This window comes from Calonectris borealis, chromosome W, assembly GCF_964195595.1.
Source record: "Calonectris borealis chromosome W, bCalBor7.hap1.2, whole genome shotgun sequence".
Taxonomy (NCBI): domain Eukaryota; kingdom Metazoa; phylum Chordata; class Aves; order Procellariiformes; family Procellariidae; genus Calonectris; species Calonectris borealis.
In genome coordinates, this window is record NC_134351.1 from 9,787,184 (window position 1) to 9,806,764 (window position 19,581).

General features: G+C 43.0%; 1 protein-coding gene across 3 annotated transcripts in view; it reads left to right on the forward strand.

Annotated features, from left to right (window-relative positions):
• Positions 1 to 15,736, forward strand: part of LOC142074819 (CUGBP Elav-like family member 4) — a 717,496-nt gene extending 701,760 nt beyond the window's left edge. For all 3 annotated transcript variants that reach the window (XM_075135698.1, XM_075135697.1, XM_075135699.1), the window contains exon 13: positions 13,502 to 15,736. The gene's annotated coding sequence lies outside the window, so the exon portion shown is untranslated. The remainder of the gene's footprint in view (positions 1 to 13,501) is intronic.
• Positions 15,737 to 19,581: the final 3,845 nt, after the last annotated feature.

Here is a 19,581-nt window from a genome sequence, read left to right on the forward strand (position 1 = left end):
CAAAAGGAGTTAGCAATTATCAGATGTCATTTGTTCTACTGGTACCACAGAATTGGGGCTTGTTTGCTGAAATCTTAATTTCATTTTGCTGAGGCAGAACCCATCAGAGAAGCTTATGCTGCAGCTATGATTCCTGTTTGTCAGACCTTGGTAGGGAATGGGGTATTTTTCTTTTCCCCTTTTCTACCAAACAGGGCAACCGTACTCGCTGACAGAGCACAGAGCCCAACAGAAAGCCCAAGGACAGGACGGACGGAGGGACCAGCCTTGCCTTTGCCACTAAAAGACTGCTGAGTAAAGCTCCCTGTGCTGCAGTGCAGAGAGCTTGGGCAGCTCCTTAGGGCAGGGACCGCCAACATTTCCAGTGCAGCACCAGTCATAGATATTTCCAGATCCTCTGCCATTTTCCCTCCATACCAACGGGATTTATAAACACTCCTCATTTGGCTTCAGGAGCATTTTGTACTCTATAGATGCCAGTGGAAAAGACTCTACGAAGGCCAGGATCTTCCTGGTGGCCAGGTCAGGGGTGCACTGATGGCTGCCCAAGACAGCTCAGCAGTGTTTCATGGAGCACTGGAGGAGGCACGGACACTGAGGAGCTCCAGGCAGCCCACACATTCACAGCTCAACCCTGATGGTCCCGGGCTGCCTCCTTCAGGCACAGCTCACACCCCACGGCCAGCTCTACCAGTTGCTTGGCATTAGCATTCCTGGCCATAAGTCTTCACAGAAAATGCTGAATCCACAGGGCCTGCTCTTAGGAGGGAGAGCTGCCTTTCCCATTTCACGTAGAGCAGAGACAAGCTGCTTGGGCCTGACTTAGAGAAATTTATGGTCAACACTTGAAGATTGGCTGGACAAGTTGTTTTTTGCAAGTTGCTTTGGTCTGGTTTAGTTTTAACTTCTCCCCACAGGTATTCAAACAGTCTTTGGTGTGCTCCAGAGGAAGGCAAGAAAAGCTTTTATATTTATAGACTTTCCAGGGCAGCGCTCAAGTCCCAGCCAGTCAGAAAAAATCAAAAGAATAATGGAGGAGAAGGGAAACCTTGACCTCATAAGCTTTCAGCGTTGATTAGTTTGTTGGTGTCGGGAACCTTTTCTTGTTCGGGGCAGACTAGCTGTGAAATGATTTTTTTCCCCCTTCTCTTTAATCTGTCTCCTGTATTCCCATGGGGAAGGAGGAGCCAGTACCTGCCTTCCTGGAGTTCTGCTTCAGAGGAAGCAAGTGAATGGACTTGCACACCAGCAGCGAGGGGCTGGGTTTTGGGGTTTTTTTCCAAGATTCATCTTCTCAATGTGCCCTTTGTCAAAAGGCTGAACACCTTCAATTTCCCTCGAAATTGTGTAAGAATCAATTGCAGACATGAGCTGCTCTGGAGATGGTCAGAGGTTGTTCTTGCCCTGGAGAGTGTAGAAGAGGGAGAGAGTTGCAGAGGTAGGCAGCATCTTTCTGACGTTTGCCGTGGATTCCATCATCGCCAGCAGGCTTATTCACAGCCATGGAAGTGGGTGAGACATGCACGCAATCCCACCACTACCATTCCTCACTCAGGTAAATCCCTAGCCCTTAGGCATAGGGAGGAGCGTAAAGGCTTAGGCTAACACGAGCCTGTAATTTGTACGAGACTGATGAGAAACTTGCTGAATTCACCGTAGCACAGAAAGCCTCATCTGACATCTCACTGATGGCCCGTATGAAACAAGCCCTTGGGTCTCACCTTGGATTCTCCTAAACACATCTCTATAACATGCAAGCCCTGATTGCTACCCAAGTGCCTTTGAGAGCTGAAGACTAGAAGAGGGAAGAGAGCTGAGGACCTGTTGCACCCCTGGGGATAGCCTCTCTAGGCACATTGGCCAGTGAATGTTCTCACTGCCAAAGTCTATTCATGGCCACCTTTCACAACGTCTTCATCATGTTAGCACTAAAAATGTAAAACAAAACAAAATAAAACAAATCAAAGTTAGATATATAGATTATAGTCTTAGAAATAATGGGTCTAGTTTTTAATCCTTTCTGCAGTTCTTTTGGGGTCCTTTGACAAAATTTCAGAACCTCAGATGACTGCATTATTTTTCTAAATCTCAAACCAACAAGACCATATTAGCATTAGGGAATGAAATTATGGGGCTAAGATGTGAGGCTGGAACATCACACACCCCTCTACAGCTTATGGTCATAGCCACACTTCAACTTTTAGCTGCAGCAAGATCATCTAGCGGGGTTTCCCTTTCCATCTGCTCAGTTTCTCCCCCACCACCTCACTTCTGCCAGCTGAACGGCTCATGTGATAGCTTCCTGACATGTTTAAAGTCAGCTAGCCCAGTGACCTGCTGTCTCAGCCATTTAAGGTGCACAGGTTGATTTAGAAAAACATGGGCTACAAAGCAAAGCTCAGCGGCAGAGCTAAAGGTGTCCAGCCCTAGGGTTCAGCTCTGTGGGATCAGGTGATGATAGCACTCCCAGTCAGCAGAGCCGCAGGCACAAGGGGACAGGCTTCATAAGCACAGGCCATCTGAGGTGACAATGAACCAGAAACCCAAAGGACTGGGACTGATCAGACTCTTCACCGCATGCAAATGGAATTTGGGGTTTATTTTTGATACCTTTTTCAAAGTGCATTGAAGTAATCTTATGAACCAGCCATGATGGGAATGAAGAAATCAGCACATTGGTTTTCATTGCTTTAAAAAAAAAGGTTTTGTTTTGGATTTCTTTTTAAATTCTTAGACAAAAAGTTTTGATTATTTTTTAAGCAATCATAATGTTTGACTGATCACCTGCATTTTCCACCAAGAAAGGCTTTGAACAAAAATGTGATCCAACTCTAAATTAGAACCATATAAATACCTCAGCTATAGCAATGAGATGAGTCACATACATAAGTCACATAAGTGTTTTCAGAATCAAATTCTGACATACTAAAATTTGCCAAGAACTGTGAATTCTTCAGATGCAAAACACTTCAACTATATGGAGGAATTCTTGTCTTATCTTTCTCAAACTCAGAAAGAGTTATCATCTCCTTAACGAAAGCACCTTGTTTCAGAAACATCATACAGAATGTGGCTTCAGGAAGGTTTTTTTTTTTTTAACAAAAAATTAATAACATTTAATAATTAATAGAACTATGTAAGCTTATTGAGTCATCCTGGGCTTTAATCAATTTGAAATATTTGGGGCACCAATTTCCACCTTACTGCTCCTCGCTGGAGGTACATTAGAGTTTTCGTGCAATTAAAACGAAGCAGGAAATATTTTTAGCTAATTGCACTGTGCACCTTGAAGGTAATTTGAAGCTGCAGGCAAAAAAAATAAAATATCAGAAGGAGTAATTGAGTGTTGCAAGCTGGGAGTATGTGTTCCTGGCTGCATTCTGATTTAGAGGGGTACAGAGGCTAGGCGAGGTGCTGAACAGACTTGGCAGAAGAAGGGTGAAGTCTCACCCCTGGGGAACAGACCCATTATATATCACAGAGAAGCAGATCCACAAGTGCGAGGCTTCACGTGGGAGATGCTGCAAGGTGCAAGTCCCGCCGTGCAGGGCAGAATGCGTGTGGATGAGTATTTGCTGCACTCGGGAAGTCTTGCATGATATTGGGGCACAGGGTGCCCCCACCACCCCAACTATGGGCAGGCCAGATGGCTCCTGAGTCCAGCCCTGCCTTCTGCCACAGGACCAGGCTTGGGGGAATCACTGGGGACCCCTGCCAGAGATTTCAGCTGGGAGGAGAGCTGGAGTCTCCACCTTTCCTGGACACAACCCCACACAAGCACCACCCCTACAACTCCTTCCTGCTCCCGGTCAGCAATTAGAGACCAAATTCCTCATTCCCAGCCTGGCAGACAGCTGTGGGCTACCGTGTCTTGTGGCAGGCACCCGAGGCCCAGGTAGGGTGTATCAGGCAACCTACTTGGAGGTCACAGGCAGCATAACCCTACCTGCTGACATCCATGAGCTGGGCTTGACTAGGGGTCTTGAGATCATCCTAGGAGATGCTGTTGTCTGGTAGGGAAAAGGAAGGGGGGAAAGGCATAGCATCTCTATCTAACCCTCAGCAACAAGAACAGCAGCGTGAAGCATCGGGTTCATCAGCATTTTGATAAGCTCTAGTCAATCTACAGAGGGAAAAAAGCAGAACCAGCAGAGACCGGGCACAGAGGCTCGCTCACAGTTTCCCAATTAGACTTGGTTCTCAACCATGTACATTTTTTTAATTAAACTATTGGTACAATGCTCAGGAGATAGCAAACTCCTTGAGGCCCCCTTGTAATAAAGAACCTTTCATTATGTGCAGAAAGGTAGCTACCACACAACTTAATTTCCTCTCCTACCTAATGTTCACCAGCAGCAAAAGCAGGAGTGAGCACTCTGTATGAGGCAGGACAAATGCTCGTCAGGGCACAGGACCCACTGAGCTGGCCAACGGGAGTGGAAGAGGCTACAGGCTTTGCTGGAAAAGTAGCCACATGACGTACATTTGACCTTTACCATCACTACTGCCTTGCTTCCCAAAACGGCCTGAGTTTATTGCACTGACCTTTGCCTGCAAAGCTCTTCATTGGTAAAACGCAGCTGAGAGAGGAATAGGGAGCCATGGCTATGTTTGCATGAGCAAGTAAATTCTGGATGTTGCTGAGGAGGGCGACCAGGGCTGCAACTGCTCAGCCCTTACCCATTGCTCCCTACCATAACCCTGGTGCCGCGCAGACCAGAGCTCCCTCCTGCACCAGCCCACCCTGCATCCCCACTCTGTCCCACCCCAGCCCCGTTCTTCCTCCCACCACACACCTCCACATCTCCTTCGGGGTGTCTCCACCACCCTGTGATCCCCGTCACGCTGTGCCCACCTCTTCTGTCACTGCTCTGGGACAGGGCGAGAAAAGGCAACACCGCGCGGGGAACCAGTGACATTTTCTGACCATCCGGGCTGGCTTCTCCAGGAACAGCCGCTCCAATGCAGTGCTTTTTCATCCGTTGCTTGAGACTAACGGCTCTAGAAAAATAGATAAATCAGAGGTGACACAGCTTTTGCTGCTTGACATTTTTTCATCAAACCAAGCTGGGGGAGGAGGGGATGACCAAAAAGTGACATTTTGACCAACCTGGATGTTTCCACAGCAAATTTTCATTCTAGTAGATTAAAAAAGAAATGCCAACAGTACAAAAAACAAAACTGTCTTGATTAAAAATGTTGGCCTTCAAAACACTAAATTCCTGTTAAAAATGGACTGGTTTTCAGATTGATTAAAAAAAGACAAAAATTAATCTATTCCTCTGGCCACCTCCCCCACCACAGATTTGTTTTGGTTTTTAACTAAAATATTCACAGGAAAGAAAGCCAAAATAATGACAATTTTCCCCTGGAAAATAATTGTCATTTTTCAACCAGCTCTTAATGTAACATAGCTAAATGAGAACAATCCTAGTAACAACACTGCACAGCAAGTAAGTCATAGGATTATTTGAAAGAAGGGCATTACAATTTAAGAGCTAATTTTTATCGTCACCTTTAATTTATAAATGGGAAAAATGAGACAGGGTCATCAAACATCTTAAAAAAAAACCCTACAGAAAACATTAGCATTCGAAATGCTGGACTCCCACCTCCTTGTTAGATCCCATTAGCTTCTCTGTCTGTATATGTGTAATTGTCTCTGTTGATATGTATGTATATATAGTACCTCTGTACGTATACATATGTATGATATGTATGTGTGCATATTCATGTATATAAAGACTCATATATACTATCTGTCTCCTTTTTAACCTTCGGATGTTAGAACTGAAGCATCTGACAAACACATTCTTTTTTTTTCTTTTCTTTTCTTTTTTTTTTTTTCCTTCCTAAAAATAGCACCCCAAGAGTCCAGGTAAATGCATTGATTTCTAGTGTAAATGATCAGGCTTCATTTAATCCCAGCATGGATGCAAAGTCCCCTTCACCTCACTGCCCTTCCCACTCTAAGATATTTGGGCTCCTAATCTTGGACTCCACACGACAGCCTTAGGAGCAATCGTTGCAGGGATGGAGCCCGTTCTGGAGCGCCCTGCCTCCTTCCTCCACCTCTGCTGGGCAGTCTGGGCAGGAGCTGAGGAAAGGGAGATCTGTGCGGGTTGGTATCAGGGTATGTTGAAGTGGGCTGAGGCAGAGGTAAAGCAGAGCCATCCAGCATTGGAAGAAAGTTGGTGCAGAGGCATAAAACAGCGAGAGAAATTGCTATAGAAACAAGAAGAAAGGCAAGGGAGAAAAACACGGGTTGGAATTTTAATAATATTGATCAGCCTCAGAGGCAATAGCTGTAAAGATCTGTCACCCGTAGGAAAAATATTTCCACTGCCTTGCTATAGGTGTGCTTGGGCACAGGCTCCAGCAGATGGAAGGACAGGATCCCGACTGCAGTTTTGGATGGGCTCGCAAACACACACACGTGTGTGGGTGTAACAGAGGCTAATGTGTATTGCATAAGGGTGCAGAAGTCTACATAAGTGGTGGGCACATGAGCAATGTTCAGCCATGATCAGAGGCTTAGGTGTGAGCACAGGAGGTGGCCACTTTGGTGCTTGAAGAAGTGATGGCTTTTGAGTTTCTTCGGGGAGAGATTCCTTGCCTCCAAGACAGCACAGAAAAAAGGATAGAGAACACGATCCATGGAGACTTGTCTAGGAAGAAAAGACACAGTAGAAATAACGAGGAATAGGAGGCAGTAGATTTATGCAGTGGAAGAAGAACTTCAACTTGGTAGCCCTCCATGATGGAGGCAGTGTTGGGCCAATTCTGTGGTCCTGTGAAGACACAGAGCAATCTCGCACCTGTAGTTGTTTGCATTTGCAAGCTTAGCAGATACATTCATGCCCTGACAGCGCGTAGATGACCTGAGAGGTGTGTGCAAGATGCTGCACAAGCCTAGCAGTCCCTAGACTATATGGTGAATGTCACAGAGCACAGGAGCTCTGTACTTCTAAAGAAGATCATCTGCACTTTCTTAGTTCATGAAGTGTTTGGGAAAGGCCTGTCCTTCTCTTGCTTTCAGAAGTGTTTTGTACAGATGGACATGTAACAGTTTGACTTTGTCACACTAGCAAGAGTAGTGACCCTTCTCCCATTGAAGCCAGGGCAGTGTGCCATTGGCACCAACAAGAGACAAGACAGAATCCTTCCTGCTGTGCACAGACCTGGATTCAGGCCATAACTACTCACCAGGATGGTGGTAAATAGGACCAAAGCTGCCTCAGCATCCTCATCTTGATCCTCTGGTAAATCCAGATGGATTGGAAAATGATCCAATGGTCCTGGCGGTACAGCCTAGTCTATTCCCAGAGCCCCACATTTATGGCTGTCAGGTGTCAGCAATGACTCAGCCCTATGTGGAGCAAAAGAGATACAGATGAAGAGCTGAAAAATTAGAATCAGTTGCAAGGGACATCATTTCTCTTTAGCAGGGCCATGTTCTTAGAAAGTAGGGATGGAAGGTATGAACAGATTGCTATAAATGTCTCTTCTGGGGTAACCACGCATGCAGTTACTCACGTAGAAACAGTGAAAGCAAGCGGTCACAGAGAAGCTTTCCATGTGTTGCTCACTTGGCCTAAATGACTTACTGAGTGGCCTTAAATTTCCTTTCTAGTCTTTGAAGAGTAAAAGAGACACCTTCATGTCCTAGTCATATCTTAGCTAAGCAGAATCATTGTTCCTCTTCACCTCCATGGACTTTGCAGAGTTCAGGTTAAATGGACTCCTAAGTTGAGTGCTTATATCTGGATGGGATGAGTCCAAGCCAAAGACTTCTGGGGGAAGGAAATGTTGTTCCAGCTTAAACATGGGCAATGAATGTCTCCCACAATGTAGGGCTGATCTTTACAGTCTGGTCAGAAACTGCTGTTAAAAGCTTTCCTGTGACAGAGGTGTTTGTAGCATTAGGACTACTGTGCTGACAGCACAGGTTACAAGGACATGACTAAAGACATGTTTGCTCTAACCAAGGCTTTGAGTGAGATTCATTTCCCCTGATGTTATAGACCTACACTGTAACTATCTCCTTCACAGCTAGTCATTCGAGGTCCTCATTATAACCACAAGAGAGATATAGGCTCCTTTTGGCCATGATTCACAGTCTCACCTGGAACAGTCCCTTAGGACAAGTGACCTACAAGTCCTGTCTGTCTCCATTAAAACCAGCCTAGAGTGATTTGCTAGGTGGAGATGTCTGCGTCTTGAATCCCATCATTAGGACTTTAAGTTGTTATCTCTATCCAATGTTCAAGGAGAACAGTCTCAGGCTCCACTTAGATGCTTCAAAGAAGAAGCTAGGCTGGAGGAAAATTGGCATTTACTAGATGTATTTGGCTATGGTTTGCTCACTGGAGCAAGTTCTTGGTCAGTGTTACCTGCAGCAAAGATACTTTGCCTAATCTGTCCTTATTCACAGACCCTTACTGCTCGGGAAGTATGCTCCTTCTTTATCTCCAAGACACCACTTCTGAACTAGGGTGTATATACTTGGCTTCATAACCTTAACACTTTTACTCACAAATTTACTTCAGCAATATCCAAAGTTTATACTCATTCCCAACAAAAAGTGAATTGTTTTTCTTAAACAGATGAGTTTGGCTGGTGTCCAGCCTATCTAACACAGATGCCTAACTTGCCTCTCAATTTCAGGCCGCTGATGAAGCAGTCCTCATGAGACAGGTATCTAACTCCTCTGCCTAGTCAACAGAGAAAGGCATTTGCCTCTGTAGCCCTCCAGAGGGAAAGTCTGTCTGCCCAAGTTTAAGACCTGAAAAAGGGATTGTGCACTTGAAAACCTGTTTCATCTAACTCACTCAATCGACCTACTGTTTATTACAAACTTTGCCTAAACTCAGGTACATCAGCTGTGTGGGCAGGATATGTCCCCAGAGACCATCAAAGGGTCTTCTCCTCTCCACTGACTAGGTAGGTGTTATAGACCCCTGTTTTAGAGGGACAGCTTCATTTGGTGCTTAAAATACAGACCCGAGTTAGGCAAACAGGATGACCACATGTGACTTTCATGTGAAAGTACATTTTCTGGGGTTTTTTGTGTTCTTTTAGGCTTAGCAAGTCCTAATCCTTCACCTGGACATATATATGTTTATCTGTGTGTGTGTGTGTGTCATATCCACAGTGTCTGATGGTGTGTGTGGAGGACAGGCAGAAGGATGGTAGTACCCGCTCCAAAGCCAGTGGTCACTGGCAGACCAACCTGGTCCTTTCTGCTCCACCCATAAGGGAAAATGTTTTCCCCAGTCAAGGTTATGTCAAAGAACCTCTCCTCAGCTTGAGAGTTGCCTGGGGCTAGCATCCACATGTACACGCATTGCCCACGGTGCTGCCGTGCCTGACCCTGCAGCCGGTGCCATCCCACACTCCAACCCCAGACAGGAGATGTGTGTTGCTGCCACTTCCCAGGGATAGAACAGGAATTATACGTTCCACCAGATCTCTCCCATTCCCACTGCCTCCTTGCTCCATTCAGGGGAGCAAAGACTGTTAGCCCTTTTCCTCGTAAAGCCTAACCCGTGCTGCTGGCACGGCTGAAGTAAGGAAAGAGCCAGGTCTTGCTATGATGGTGCTGCCAGCTGTCCTTCCTCCCCCACCAGCTCTTTTTCTTGTGGCATGATATAGCCAGGAGTCCTGAGGGGTAAGAGGGCTGCTAGAGGCCTTTTCCACTTCCTCATGTACAGCCTGGACCTGTACAGCTGACGCTACTTGTCCTTGGGTACCCAGGGACACAAGTGACAACAGCTCTACCCTGGGCCATCTTTATAAAGACAGTTTTCTCCCTCTTGGCTTGTGAAATAACTGTAGACCCAGACCTTGCATCTGCCTCGGTGGGTAGCAGTCTATTGCCTTCACTCAAACTCCAGGAAGCTCAGGTTGATACTTCCAGCTCATTAAAGGGCCGGGCATTGGGGCCAGGCCATCAAGAAGGAGTCAGCTCCAACCAAGACAGCAGCCAACTGTGGGAGAAGTGTGGAGCTGAAGCCAGTGCTCAGATCAGGGGCTTAGTTCAGCATCATCTCTTGTCAGCTGAGCATAACTGCTGTAGCCAGAAAGTATGTTTCAGCTCAGAAAAAATATAGAAACAATAAAAAAAAAAAGCCGGAGAAAGAATTTTCTCTAGCCAGCATGCATGACTTCAGGATGAGAACTGCCAACAATATTCTTGTGACAACCAAACGCAAGGTGAAATTTCAGTCGTGTGCAGTGACTTTTCAGAAATAGGCTGGGAGGAGAGATATGAGCCCTGCCAAGGGGATAGGAAGGCAATACCTGAACAACAAGGTGCAGAGCTGCTGACTGAGACAAGTGTATCATTGTGTGCAATGATTTTTGGTGTTTACTGAGGCAAAACTCCCTGGGCCAATAAAGGGACATTTTCCTTTGTAGGAAAGGAACAGGGTGTTTCTGGAGATTGGAGCAACCAGCCCCTGGCAGTTTCTTTTTTCTTTTTTTCTTTTTTTTTTTCTTTTTCTCTTTTTCTTTTTCTTCTTTTTCTTCTTTCTTTCCCTTTCCCTTTCCTTTTCCCTTTCCCTTTCCCTTTCCCTTTCCCTTTCCCTTTCCTTTTCCCTTTTTCTTCTTCTCTTCTCTTCTCTTCTCTTCTCTTCTCTTCTTCTCTTCTCTTTCTCTTTCTCTTTCTCCTCTCTTCCTTTTTTCCATTACTTTTAAAATTCAGTCCAGAGCCAAACACCAAAGGAGTAAATGTCCTTCTTTTAATGATGCTGATTTAGGGACCATCGTATCATCTGAGTCCTCCTACAAGTCTGCTTCCCACGCCATACCAGCATTGCTGTGTTTCGGAGCCCGCCGTCCTGTGAACCACTAAATGGACATGCAGCAACCAGCAGTAGTTGCTCTTCTTTTTTTTTTTTTTTTTTTTTTATTCTCAGTAGCCAAAGCAGCTCTTGGTCTATTACTCCCCCATGGTTTTACACTTGGGATGTAATCGAATTAGAGCAGTACTTGCTCCGGAGTCCATCTGAGGAAACGGAAAGGCTCTCGGAGGACTTTGGCTAGCCATCCAGCGAAGCCCAGGATGCTGGGGGTGGTGCGGGAAAGGCCGGTGCTAACGAAAGCATTCTGGTTGGCAGCAAATGTATTTATTTTCCAGACTTTGCAAACCAATCTGTGTCTGCGCTCATTCATTCAGTGCATGCTCTCCTCAACAGCCGCTGCATAACGTTCTGTTCCTGTTCACTGTTGACCGTGTGTCTACATCTAAGTGTGTGTTTTACGTGTGTGTCTCTGGCTAGGCCTCCTCCATCCATTTTTGTCTTCCTTTCTTTCTTTTCTTCTTCCTTTCTTTTCTTTCCGTTCAGTTAGTTTGTTTTGCTTTTCTTCTTGTTTCATTTTCTATAGTTTAATGGCAAGTATTTCCATTAGATCTTTTTGACTGATGCTGTGTTTGTAACTTTTTTTTTAATTATTATTTTTATATATTTCTTTCCCCACCTTTCCCTTTTTCCACACTATATATAAATATATATATATATAAAAAAAATCTTTTCTTCTTTTGTCATTCAATCAAATTCCAACAAAACCAACCAAGAGCCAGTCAAATCCACCACAGTCTCGCGCTGAGCTAGGAAAAAAGTTCACGTAATGACATGAAAGTGGAGAATACAGTCCCCCAGGCCGTAAGTTCAAATCAACTCGAAGTTGAAAGTGTGACATGATGGCGTCATGTAACAAGCTAAGAATTGGTTGCATGACATGCCGTCAAGTTTCGTGCAGGTGCCGTGATTGAAGCATTTTTCTTGGATGTTGTATCAGTTGATGATTGGCCAGTCATGATCACATGTGCCTTTTTTGACTTTGTGCTGCCACAATTTTTTGCTGTGCTCATTTTCGTTTCGTTTTTGGTGCTTGCAGTGGTTTCTTTATTTGTCGTTTGATTTCTCGTCAGCGTTTTATGCTTCTTTAGATGTCACATAGAAGGAAAAAAAAAAGATGGATTCCTAATTCTTTAGAAAAAATGGGATTGTTATAACTATAGATAATTTGGAAAAAAAAAAGAGAGAGAAAAAAATGCGTGGTTAATTTTTTTGCACTGAAAATCTTGTGATTTTATTTTTTTTCCGGAGAATTGGGGGCCTTTTTCAATTGACATCTTTTTTTCCCCTTAGGATATCTCAAATCACTCTCTAAAAATTTAAAAAAAAAAAAAACAAAACCAAAACAGAAACCAAAAAGAGTAATGACAGTAACAGTAGTTTGAAAACTATAGCAATCCAAAAAAGCAACCCCAAGAAAAGCCTCATTGTATGTCTTTTCAAGAATTCCTAATTCTAAGGTTCTGCATTACAGCAACTCCAGCCAAAATTAATTGCTCTAGGGGGAGGGAGGGATTGTTTTGAGTGGGAAAAACCCCCATCCTGATCAAAAAGCAAAATGCATCTTTTTGTTTACAACTGAAAAAGGGTCCTTGACGAGTGTTTTTTATTTTTTTATTCTATTATTATTTTTGGTGTTGTAATTGTTTAGACTGCTGTGTACGGTTTGCTGTTTGTTGAACCAACAGTGTGAAAACCTGCCAGCATGGATTGATATTCCGCATGACACTTTTCCACCAGAGTGGACCTTTTGCAGTTTCTAAGTTTCTTGATGTAATAAATCACCGAGTGTATAAGAAGAATCTGCTTGCTAGAAAGAGATAAGAGCTAATCCTTAATGATTAAGCATCCTACTTAAATGTCAAGCCTAGTCGGATCATGATTACATTTTTTTTAAATAACTTTTATTTAAGAAATGTTAGCTTTATATTTTTTTTGCAAAAAAAGTTTATTCCAACAGTCTTTTTTTATTATTTAACCTCCTATAAATTGCCTGTTCGGAGTCCTACTTTCTGACATTCACAAAGGATTAGATGTTATTGGCAGCTGTCTCCACAGAAAGCTCATACACTGTCGTAGATGGCACCCCATTAAAATGTAGAACAATTCTTTCTCGATGCCTTTCACACTACAAAAGCCCGCCAAGCAAGATTGTGATCTGGCATTGTAAAGTGGCACTTAAAAATAATTAAAATGCAGCTATCTGCACAAACATAGTGATACAGATTTACGTAGACATGCCCTACTATTATTTTGATTTACTATTATTATTCCTATTAGGAACAATTGTATTTTTCTCTATCATGATCGTGACTACCTTGCTCAATTTGGATTTGATCCAGTTCTCACTGAAGTCAAGGGGATTCTTTCTGTTGACGTTGAGTGGGAGCAGAATCAGAGCCAATGCCTCCAAAAGCAAAACACCAAACCAGAAGCCCCATCCTGTCCCAATTGAAGGGAGAAGAAAACACCCATTACTTTCAACAGGAGCAGGATTGGGCCCAAAAGAACAGGCTTGTTTTTAATTTCATTTTCATTTTTAGGTCTTTTTTCCCCCTGTCCCAAATACCCCCCCCACCTTCCCTACTTCCCCCTCCCCTTTTTGATTTAATTTGCAATGATCTTCTTCATTTTTTTAGGGCAGCAGCTGAATGGGCCACATTTAGAAAAAAAAAGTATATATATATTAAAAAAAACGGGAACTGTTGGATTACACCTTTGACATATCAGCAAATATCAATCAAGCTGAAGACTTCAGACTTATTCTCTCTTTGATTGTTTAGACTGTAACATTTCTTCAAGAAAAGTATCACATCTGCTGACTTCGAAGGACATGCGCTTGAAAACAAACAAACAAACACATAAGTAAAATCAGAACAGGAACAAGATCAACCAGGATTTCTGAAGAGACACTGATATCACCACAGCGGCTTTTCTTCAAACAGGAGATGCAAACCTGGATACTGACAAAGGAGTGCCTGTTTGCCACCAAGGATGCGGTTACCATGCGTGACCCATGGTAACAGTCACTGAGCATCTTTATCTGTCATTCCTTAGCTATATAGGGACCAAAGGACAAAACTTTTTACCGCAGACTTGTAGCTGTATGTAAAATATGGAAGTTCTTTCCTTTTCTCTGAGCTGTTCCTAAAACAGTTTTTGAGAGCGATTATATGAAATATGTAAAAATTAAAAAAAAATGCTTAAATGCTTTTAAAACGGCAAGATAATAGTTCTTTGATACTTTGGGAGGTTCTTTGGTTATACATTAATTAGAGTCTATGAAGCTTTCATATGGTTTTCTGTATAATACGTAAGGATCGCGCTGTTAAAGGCAGGTAAGATGGATATCTATGAAAAGCAAAAAAAGTAAATAAATAAATACATAAATAAATACATAAAAAGGCATAGAGAAGAGAAAGGAAAGATGGTTGATATTAAATGGAAAACAAAAAAGGTTTGTAAATGCTTCTAACTCTCCCCATTTAAAATCCTAATAGTTGTACAGAATTTAAAAAAAGAAAGTTTAAAATACCTATATAATAGAAAAAATTAGACAACATAAAAAAACAAAAAAGCAAAAAAAAATAATACTACATAGAAGTTAGCGTTAATGCTAAAAACAAAGATGTTGTAGAACTGTAATTTTTGTAGAGTTTAGATTGAGCATAAATTCCTACTCTCTGCCAATTGCTGTTGGATGCTGTTATTTATCAAGGAGAAAAAGGAGAGAAATGGCTATTTTGGCAGCTTTTTAAACTGCAAGCATTCCAGCTATTAAAAAAAATAAACAAAACAAAACTCGATTCTGTAGACAATGCAAATGGGAAACAAAACAGCTGTCTTTTTATCAGACGTTAGTTCTAACTTGAACAACAAAACACAGCTAAACGCTTCATGTCTTCATGATCTGCTGTCCGCAAAATTCCCATCATCCTATGCTTCAGTAGCTTCCATATTTGCTCTAGAAACCTTCAGGGCAAGGGGTTAGCCTAGAACCTTAATCTTAAAAAAGAAAAAAAAAATCATAAAAAAATAAAAACAAAAAATAAAATAAAAAACAATCTCTTTGAAGAATTTCTGAAACTGTTTACAAGGAATTTTGAAAAACAGGGGGCTGTTTAAAAAAAAAAGATGCTGGCTCTGTTTTTCTGTAAATAAATTTGCATATTTTGTAGGACTTTTAATTGTAATGATAGAGAAAAAACAAGGAAAACTATTTAATGAAAGCACGATATTTATCTTTGGTAAATGACTTTAGAGCAGTTAAAAAATAAGACATTGCTTTAAAAAATCTGACTCAGAAAAAACAATGAATTATTTAAGAACACATATATTTTAAAGTATATCATATTTATTATAATTTATTTTCACAGTCTTAAAACTTGATTTACATCATTCACACTTGTTTGCATCAATTGAGCGGTGTGATAATTGTTTCTGATTCTTTATTTGGTTTTACTCTGTTTTAATATTCTTGTTTGTTTTTCTTAGTATTTTTTATCTCAAACTTTCTTCCTTTCTCTTTCTTTTTTTTTTTTAATTTTATTTTAATTTTAATTCCCTATTGGGCCTGATCTTACAGTCCTTACTCTGTCAGAACTCCCACTGGGATGTAGCGGGTATTTTGCCCGAGTAAGGACAGCCAGACTGAGCCCACAGCTAGGAAGTACAGATGTGTAACGCAGCTGCAGTTCCATACAACTGCTCTTTCACTCTCAATTCCCTAAAACTCCTTGTAATCTTCTGTAATTATTGAATGATGCTTTCCAGCTTAGCCCTAAATAAAGCACAGTTTAAAAAAAAAAAATGCCATGTTCTTCACTTCTTGATGGCTTTCCTTAATGTGTTTGCTTTGAGAACAAAATGAATCTATTTCGACTCTTTCATTAATATACATTGTTTGAGTATCAGAACAAATCCCTTTGTTATATAAAACATATCTCATTGGATTGAATTAATGACACTGTTTTATTTAATGTCTGCTTGATATTCCACTGTGGTTTACCTTAAACCTAGTAGGTTAGAAGATCAAACAATGGTACATACAGATTACAGTCACCGTAGCTCCCATCTGAAGCCTGTTGTTTGATTTCACGCTCATGGTTTTTTCACGCTGGTAAGTTTAGAGGCCAAAGCTTGGGACATTGCTTCTTTTGCTGCTCTGGGAAAACCTTGTGAAATTCAGCTGTCTCCAGAGATGAGCATCCCTCACATCTTGTCTTTTGAATGATTATATTTTTTTGCCTCAAAATGGCTGTACCAGATCAGCTGAGCTGAGGCTGGGGCTGAAATCAGGAGCCTTTGCATTTTCTTCCTGATTCTTGTAGCCGTGTCCGCATTTGGACAAGTTGCACCAGCTAAATCCATCTCTAAATGGGACTAATGGTGCTTGTCCATAATTTGAACTCCACAGATGGAAGGAGTTCTATTAGTAGAAACTCCTATTATTACTATTATGAGTTACTAATGTCTGTTCAGGGCTATAGAAATAAATGAAATGTAAATCAGGTGATGGATACAAGGAGGGGATATGGTCAGTATTTTCTTTTCATCTGAAGGTAAAGGCAAATATTGAAGAGCACATACACCGAATCCATCTCTGCCTTTCGGCAGCCCTCCGTAGAGGGCTGAGTAGGCTAAAGATGTGGGAATTGGCCTCAAATGTCACTGAGCTAGCAAATGAGGACTAGGTCTCCAGTAAGAAGAGGCTTCTGCTCCAAAGGCCATTCAGCATCCTGCCCTGAGCTGTGGGGATGAAGAGAACAAACAGAGACACGTCCTCTGACCTGGGCTAGTTTGAGAATTAAGGAGGGGCTGGTGAAGATCACCCTTTGAAGAAGGAAAACCCCACAACAAATAGGGAAGGCTCAATTTCCCACACTGGCCCAGCAAAGGTAGCACTAAAAGGTGTTGCCTGATTCCCTCCCCATTTCTCAGGCTGCCTTCCCCACTCTCCGTTGTGACCCTCAAGCTCCCCAGAGCCCTTCCTTACCCCCCTTGAGGTAGATGCTATGTCTCTGCAGTGGATTTGGGACTGCGAGGTACGTCCTGATGTATCTGCAAGGATACGGCCATATGGTCTGAGTAGAATGGGCTGCATCCCTGGGGCTTCCAACTGGGGACAACTCTGGTTGCTGAGACACAGTTGGGGGCTGTTGGCTGATGATGGTGAGACAAGATTTCAGAGTCTTGTTTCAGATACCCTGCAATACACAGAAAATAAAATATCCAGTGCTGGGGAGCAACTAGCTCCCAAAGGGAGGCCAGAAAACACTATTAAAGCTGCCTCTATGGCCCAGGTCAGTACCCCTAAAAATAGTTGACTTTGCAGAGATTGATACCATTGGGATTACTGAACTGGGGAATCTGGCTATGAAGACCAGCAGTGACAACCAGTGAAACAGGAAGGACCATATATGGTCCTCACCTTTCTCTCAGCACTTCCCCATGCATTATATTACAAGCTCAAAGAGTGGGCAAATCTCCAAGTCCCCAAAAAGAAGAGAGACACCACAATGCTGTCAACCTACTGGAGGTTCACTTACATTGACGTGCTGGGGAATAAAGCACTGCTGTGACCACACTGCTGCCTGAACTAAGTGATGTTTACTTGCCACGCTCAACATTATGGTGGTTATGGTGGAGACACGGACTAAAATAGGATGGGCTGAAGCACAAATGTAGATATGGCCTTATGGTTGACTTAAACACCCTTCTCTGGGCTGTCCAAACATATCAGCCCTGTTTTAAGATTTAACTGCTTGTCGTACAGAGACTCCATGCTTCCTTCCAAAGGAAGTTTACCCCTTTACATTGTAGGTGCTATAAAGCAAAACATAAAGCTTTGCAGTCTGGGCCTGTTTCGGCATGGGACTGTATTCTTGGGGCCGGCAAATAGCCAAAGAAAAACACCAGTGTGAAGCAATGAAAATGAAGACGGAGGCCAAGCCAACCTGAAAGCCTGTAGCTGCCTACCCACTTGCACCAGGTACAGCAGATTGGAACATTCTATTACAGAGGTTCAAAAGCCACTGGCTGTTTGATGCTGACTCCTCTCTTTTATTTGTAGCTGCTAAATCACATTACATGAAACTAAAGGTTTATTAAAGGTCAAACATCCATCCTTTGCCAAGGTGCTCCATGGCACCAGTGTGATTACAGTAAACTGCAATCCCATCCCCATGAATAGCCGGAGGCAACCTTTAGTACAAGTACAAGGCATGGTTTGCAGTCATTCTTTCTGGAGTCCCATGGAGACACCTCAATCACTAATCACATTTCTGTGTCTTTAAGCAGTAAACCCCTTCCTGGAGTCACTTTTCCATATCAGCATTTCCTGACGTAGCCACAGAGCCACTCTTCCTTTGCACACACAAGAGGAAACGATTCCTCTCCCCACTTCCACCCCATCCCCGCTCCAGGCAGAGGTCCATTAGACAACTTTCTTTTATTAAGAGATGATCTGGGCTTTGAATGAGGCTACAGAGCTCTGTCTATTTTCCCTTCATGTAACTAACATTGTAATATCATTTGGAAATGTCTTTGCGAAGCAAGGTGAGGACTTTTCCACCTTGAATACTCCAGTTTCCAACAGCACATTTCCCCCGGTCCTGAATACACCAGGGCAGTGACCGCCCCATGGGTCTAGAAGCATGCGAGGTGTTCGTGTTTGTGGTCCCAGGAAGAACTCACACATTACAGGGGTTTGGCAGATGGGTTAACGCATATCACTGGGTGCTTCAGTGCAATGTGCAAAGGCTGCCCAAGCAGCTTGTGCATGCTTGTGCATGGCATCTCTTGGAGAAGGAAGCTGCTGACGCTGTTGCCTATGAAGGTCCCTTAGCAAACTTCTTTTGAAACTACCTGGCTTGTTGTACAACTCCAGAGCCAATGGAATAGGAATAGGCCACAGTCTCAAGTTAGCCAGCTGTGGAGTCTGAAAATGCCTTTTGGAACAGCACTGCTGTCCTGCTTAATGAGGATATCAGCCCTTATAAACGGGTTTCAATCCCACAGCTTCCCTCTCACTACAGTAAGCATTCACAACAGAGAAAACACACCCCCAAAAACATTTGGCAGGTGCCAAATCAGAGCCCTTGTGCTCCATTTATTAAGGGAATGAGGTCACTCCAGTGTCTCATAGAATCATAGAATCATAGAATAGTTTGGGTTGGAAGGGACCTTTAAAGGTCATCTAGTCAGTGAGCAGGGATATCTTTAACTAGATCAGTTTGCTCAGAGTCCCATCTCTTTGCACACTTGCACTCACCACTGGTATTGTACAAGCTTTTGTTAGTGCCCACCCAACCTTAAACATTCCCACGTTGCTGCTGAGGAACCTCTATAGCACTACTACTGGTAAACACACAAGGGGTTCTCATGGCAAGAAACACCTTGACAGCAAACATCCTCTCACCATGACATTCATAAACGATCCTGAATTCCGAGCCTCTACCCGGTAAGTTCTGAACTTGGCATGGACCACCTCAAGCAAACACAGGCTGGGGCAGGAGGTTCCTTGCACACGTACAGGTAAGCATGCCCTTTTCCTGTAAGCAGCAGCCTCACGGCGTGCAGTGCATTCACATGAGATGATAAGCACAGGTTCAGATTCTTCCTCTGTCCAGCTGGAAGCTGGGATTTGTCTCCTGAGACTCCCATGATGCAGAAGATGACCCTGATTATACAATCGTAGAGCAGTCCAGGGAGATATTCA